Source organism: Scylla paramamosain, unplaced genomic scaffold (assembly GCF_035594125.1).
Source record: "Scylla paramamosain isolate STU-SP2022 unplaced genomic scaffold, ASM3559412v1 Contig36, whole genome shotgun sequence".
In the NCBI taxonomy this organism is placed as follows: domain Eukaryota; kingdom Metazoa; phylum Arthropoda; class Malacostraca; order Decapoda; family Portunidae; genus Scylla; species Scylla paramamosain.
Window position 1 is genome coordinate 247567 of NW_026973701.1, and position 5861 is coordinate 253427.

A 5861-nucleotide genomic window follows, 5' to 3' on the forward strand; every position below is an offset into this window, starting at 1 on the left:
AAGATTAATGAGAAATATGTTTCTGTGGGATATTAGGAGAAACAGGTAGGGGAAAAAAGTGTGTTAAGATGGTAGCAAAGAGAGTCATGGAAGCTAATTGGGCTTTCCAGCATTTTCATGGGAAACATATTAAGTGTGACTGGAATATGATTGCTTTTCCTACAGGAGTTGCCACTACATACAGGTTTGGCCACCTGTAACATTAAAATCAAGACAGGAGAAAAGCTTGTTTTGGAGCTGTGTGTGGACATTCTTCTGAACTAATCAGACTCGTTTTTTAAGATTTTCCCTGCCTGCCCCCAACCTTGTGTGGAAAGCTCTGTCTGTAAGATGTCTGTGAGCAACTGTGGTGTGTGACTCCCTGGCTGTCAGAGTGAATGCAGTAGCATGTGAGGGATATAAGATCTGGTTCCTCAGGGCCTGTGTGGGTTTCAAGGCCAACACTAAGGCACTGGGCCATGACAACTTAATGTATTTCTGTGATCCCTGCAAAGAGATGACTAGAGACATGGAAGAGACACCGCTGCTAAAAGGAAGAGAAAAGTGTACAGACAGAAGAGAAAGACAGACAGAGGAAAGAGTGCTAGTAATGGGCAATATGAATGCATGTGTAGGAATACTAGAACAGGTGAACAAGAATGGTAAAAATGCTTGTGGAGTTTGTTGGAAAATCTGAATGTTACCTTGGCTGAGGAACATGTGACTTGGAGTGGTAGGGAACAAGAATCAGCTATTGACTACACATTGGTGAATGGAAGAATGTGTGAAATTGTCACACATGTGGATAGATGAGGATAGTATGGTTGATATCGTGTCTGATCACAATGTGCTGGTTGTTGAGTACCTGGTGCATGGTGGGAATGAGGTGAAAGTGGCAAGTAAGAAAAGGAAATGGAGATTGGGAGATGTAGGGTGAGGGAACTTTCAGGTTAATCTGAGTGAAAGAAGCTGGCATGATGTAAGTGTGCATGATGTGGAGCACCTGAATGAGAAACTGGTTGAGGACATGCAGAGTGCTGCTGAGAACCTGATAGGGTTTGTGAGAGTAGGCAGAAAAAGAGAGTAAGTGAACCATGCTGGAATGAAAAATCAGAGAGGCTAGGAAGGAGCAAAAGAGAATGAGTAGAGTGTAGATGGCTGAGGAAAAAGAGGCAAGAAAGTGATGAGGCAGAAGATGAGTATCAGAATGCATGGGGAGCATATGTGAAACAGCAGCAACTAACAAGGTGAATGATAATAAAGGCAAAAGTGAAGTGTGAAAGGGATATGATTGTGTCTTTAAGGGAGAATGGCATGAAAGGTGGCTGTGAATGGTACAAGTTCATGAGAAGTGAGAATATGTCAGGCAGTGTTGGTGAGGAAAGCCTGAAAGTAAATGGTGAAGCTATAACAAAGAAGGAAGGAATCAGGGAGGCAATCAGACTGTTCTGGAAAGAAGTGGGTGGTGTAGGTGAGGTGTTTGCTGTGAGAGAAATATGTGTGACACTGGAGAGGAAGAATGCAGATGAACTGGATGAAAGAATCAGCAGGGAGGTGGAGAAATGTTTGAAAAGGTAGAAAAATGGGAAGGTAGCAGGAGCAGATGAGATACCCTATATAGGATGTATAAAAATGGAGTGGAAGTTATGATTGACAGGATGACTGAGGTATTTAACTAGGTGTGGGAGGAGGAGAGAGTACCAAGAATGTGGAATGAATGAATGAGTTGAAGAACTACCAACCGGTTGCATTAGTGAATACAGTAGGGGAAGAAAGTGTTCAGTGCAGTGTTGAGTGAGATTGTGTAAATGGACTGAGAATGCTGAAAGTTTCAGGTGAGGAACAATATGGTTACTGTGGGGAAGGAAAGCTGAGGATGATATGTTTGTGGTGAATTAAATTAGAGAGAAAAAGAGGGATGAAGATAAATTGTACTTAGGTTTTCTGGATACAGAGAATACTTATGATAAGGTGAATAGAGAGTGAATGTAGAGTCTTAGAAAAGATTGGATTGAGTGCAAAGATAGTCAACATAGTGCACAACATGAATGTTGACACAAGAGCTAAATCAGACTAGGAGATATAGAAACAGACTGGGTGAAGTAGTGAGAGAGGAGTTAGGCAAGGATGTACATTGTCACCAACCCTTTTCAGCTTGTATACAGAGGAGTTAGCAGCCAGAATGAGAAGAATGAATGCAGGAGTAAGTGTGGGGAATGATAAGATGTGTGCTTTTTTATGCAGATGATGGTGTGGTTATGAGTAAATCGGCAAATAAGCTCCAAAGTTTGTTGGATGTTGTAGATGGATATGGAAAAGACTTTGGAGTTAGGTTTAGCAGTGAGAAAAGTAAGGTAATGATTGTGAATAGGTCGGAGGATGAAAGTAATGTGGTATGGAGAACCGGAGAGAATGAGTTAAAACAGGTGCAAGAATACAAGTACTTAGGGATGTGGATGAGTCCAAATGGATGTGAAAAGGCACAGAATGAAAAGATAAGCTTGGTGAACCAGTGGGTAGGTCGAATGGGAAGTGCAGCAAGGATGAGAACGAGTAAGTAGGATGTGGTGAGATAAGTGTAGAGTGTGGCTGTGCCAAGTATAATGTATGGTATGGATGTGATTGCATGGAATGGAAGTGAAATTGTAAGTTAAAAGTGGGCCAGCATAGCAGAATAGAGTAGCAAGGATGGCACTGAATGCACCGAGGTACACAACAGTAGAAGCTTTGAGAGATGATAAGGGATGGAGCACCTTACTTACTTACAAAGTGACACTTGGGTACAAGATTAGGCTTGAAAAAATGGATGATGCAAGAATAGCAAGAAAGGTATATCTGTGGAATGAAAGTGAAAGCAAATGGAGGAAGAGGTGCATGAGAATGACAGACAGAAATGGTTAATAAGTGGTGCGGGGAATGAGGATGGCTGGGAGAAATCAAAATGAGTGTGAATGGGTCGTGTCAAAAACACCCCAAAACACCCTTAAACATTCAAAAAATACCAAAACACCCCAATCCCATCAAAACAGCCAACACACACTTTTTAAAACACCCAAAAACACCCCAAACACCTACCAAAGCACTCCAAACACATCACACACCCCAACACACACCCAAAACACTCCAAACACACACCCAAAACACCCCAAACACACACCCCAACACCCAAAATACCCCAAACCCATCAAAACATCCCTGATTCACTGACACACACCAAAAACACACACAAAAAAAAACACTAAAACACATTTTCACCCACCAAAACACTCCCAAATGCTCCAAAACTTAGCAAACCTACCCTTAAAACACCCCCAAACACCCCAAAAAACAAAATTACACACACCAAAGACCATAAGACACCTCAAGTGTCCCAAAGCACCCCAAAGTATCCAAAAACACCCCAAAACACTCCAAAACATTAAAAAATAAGTTAAAAACACCCAGATAACACACAAACTACCCTTAAACACACCAAAAACACCCAAATAAACTAACTACCCTTAAACACCCCAAAAACATCCCAAAACACCCAAACCAACACAAATTACCTTTAAACACCCCAAAATCACCCCACAACAACTCCCTTGACACCCCAACACACCCAATCTCACCTCATAGGACGTCATAACAGGACTGACAGGACTCGGACAGGGCACCCTTCCACTTCCACAGCCCTTCTGATCAGCTCCCTCTTCTCCACTCTCTCACTCTCCAACCCGTGGTACAGCAGCGTGGGAATCTGTAGGGGCAAGGGAGAGAGAGAGAGAGAGAGAGAGAGAGAGAGAGAGAGAGAGAGAGAGAGAGAGAGAGAGAGAGAGAGAGAGACTAACTGACCTTTGCTCCTGTGAATTTTCCTTCTCTCTCTCTCTCTCTCTCTCTCTCTCTCTCTCTCTCTCTCTCTCTCTCTCTCCATTAGACTGGAGCAAAGTTTTTCCTCCTCCTCCCAGTTGGTTTCCTCCAGTTTGCTCTTCTCCTCTATCTTCAAGGTGAGAAAATTCTTCTCTCCATCTGCGGAGGGGTCAAGGAAAGGTGGTGGAGGAAGAAATGAGAATGGAGGAGAAAAATGGAGTAAATAGATAGATAGTTAGATAAATAAATAAATAAATAAATAAATAAATAAATAAATTTATTTATAAACAAAATAAATAAATAAATAAATAAATAAATGAGAGAGAGAGAGAGAGAGAGAGAGAGAGAGAGAGAGAGAGAGAGAGAGAGAGAGAGAGAGAGAGAGAGAGAGAGAGAGAGAGAGAATGTCTAGGATTTAAAACTTACAATTCTCTCTCTCTCCTCTCTCTGAGAGATAGACAGAGAGATAGTCTCTCTCTCTCTCTGAGAGAGAGAGACAGAGAGATAGAGGTCATTATTTGGGTGTGTTAGGTTAGGTTAGGTTTGAGTGGGTTTGTATGCGAGGTCATGTGAGGTCAGGTCAACCCTTATACTTACCATCTGACAATTTGGTGAGCTGTACCTCTGCCTCCTCCCTCACTGGTAGTGGTGGTGGTGGTGGCGGCACAGGGGAGGGCAGCCTGCTGTGGGATGAGCTGCTGTGTGACCTCTGCCGTCTGCAATGAAGGACAGGTCATTAGTTAACTGTGGTGTGATCCAAGCTGACATGACCAGACCTGACCTAACACAGGACAGATTACACTTATTACCTCTCCCTCCTTCCCTCCACAGCCTGCAGGTCTTGATATACTCGTATATAGGTATACTGCAGCACCACCCAGGCCTATGGTAAGTGGAGAGCAAAGACAAACACAAAAAACTCAGACTGGTGCATCTGAATGCCGTGTGCTGTGCTGTTAAACAATAAATAAATAATCATGTTAGAATAATATACAGATTAACTCAACATAGGCCTAAAAAATTACCCCACAAAAATACCGTTTCTCAAATAAACATGGCGCTTAAAAGTATCCCTTATGATCTTGCAGGGAAGGTCAGGTTAGTGTCCCTTAACGAGGGGCAGGGGGAGAGGTCCACAGGGGCGCGTCCAAGGCTAGGTCAGAAAATTTTCGTGGGTGATTTTGGTGTAAACGAGAAAAAAAAAAAAACTTCTCTTAAAGTAGATTAATCTCGTAACTATGCACACACACACACACACACACACACACACACACACTACAGGCAACACAAGAGAGGCGTCACTGGCTGCACAGGGAAGCAATTTACGTAAGGTCTAAAATATCTGGCTATAGAAGGCTGGCGTTCCGTGTGGCGCGCGCACGACCAACACACAGCAACACCATTTCTCAAGAGTAAGTATGTATTGTATCTTATTCAGCACCATCTCAGCCACTCACCTTCTCGTATTTGGTGATGCCTGCGTGTGCCTGGGTGTCTGTATGTGTGGTGGCAGTCGTCACAGCCAGCACCTTGCCCTACACGAGCATGCTAGGTGATTACAAGCACACTGCATGTTCACATTTTTAGCGCAAATATCTGGCCTGTCTCACTTCCCAGGGACGGTTTTTTTTTTTTTTTCTTACTAATTACACTACTTTTTATATATATTTATCGGTATTTTCTAGGTTATAATAATTAAGAAATGTTATATTATTCATTATCCATCGGGTTTATCTTACATTAGTGTATTAAGGTACTAAATCCTATAAAATTCTATATACATCTTTATTTCTTTGCTTTTTTCCAATGTAAACCTTTTATTTCTAATATTTTCCGATGTAAAATAAGATGATATATTTAAAAGACTTCGTACTAGTCATTATTTATCAAAGGTACCCTCAAATAGTGCAGTTATAAAGAGACCGTCCCTTTCTCAACACTGTACCAAGATCGCCATTACGCACAACACTGTACCAAGGTCGCCATTACGCAATGTTGACAGCTTAGGAGTTATATATAACAAAATGACGCAA

At 42.1% G+C, this 5861-nt stretch overlaps 1 long non-coding RNA gene across 1 annotated transcript; it reads right to left on the reverse strand.

The window, feature by feature from the left end:
• Positions 1 to 3808: 3808 nt before the first annotated feature.
• On the reverse strand, positions 3809 to 5461 carry LOC135097903 (uncharacterized). Its single transcript, XR_010266339.1, has 3 exons — positions 5286 to 5461; positions 4426 to 4544; positions 3809 to 3987 (listed from the first exon to the last, which is right to left on the reverse strand). It is a non-coding gene; the product is annotated as an uncharacterized LOC135097903 (long non-coding RNA).
• Between the last annotated feature and the right edge of the window lie 400 nt (positions 5462 to 5861).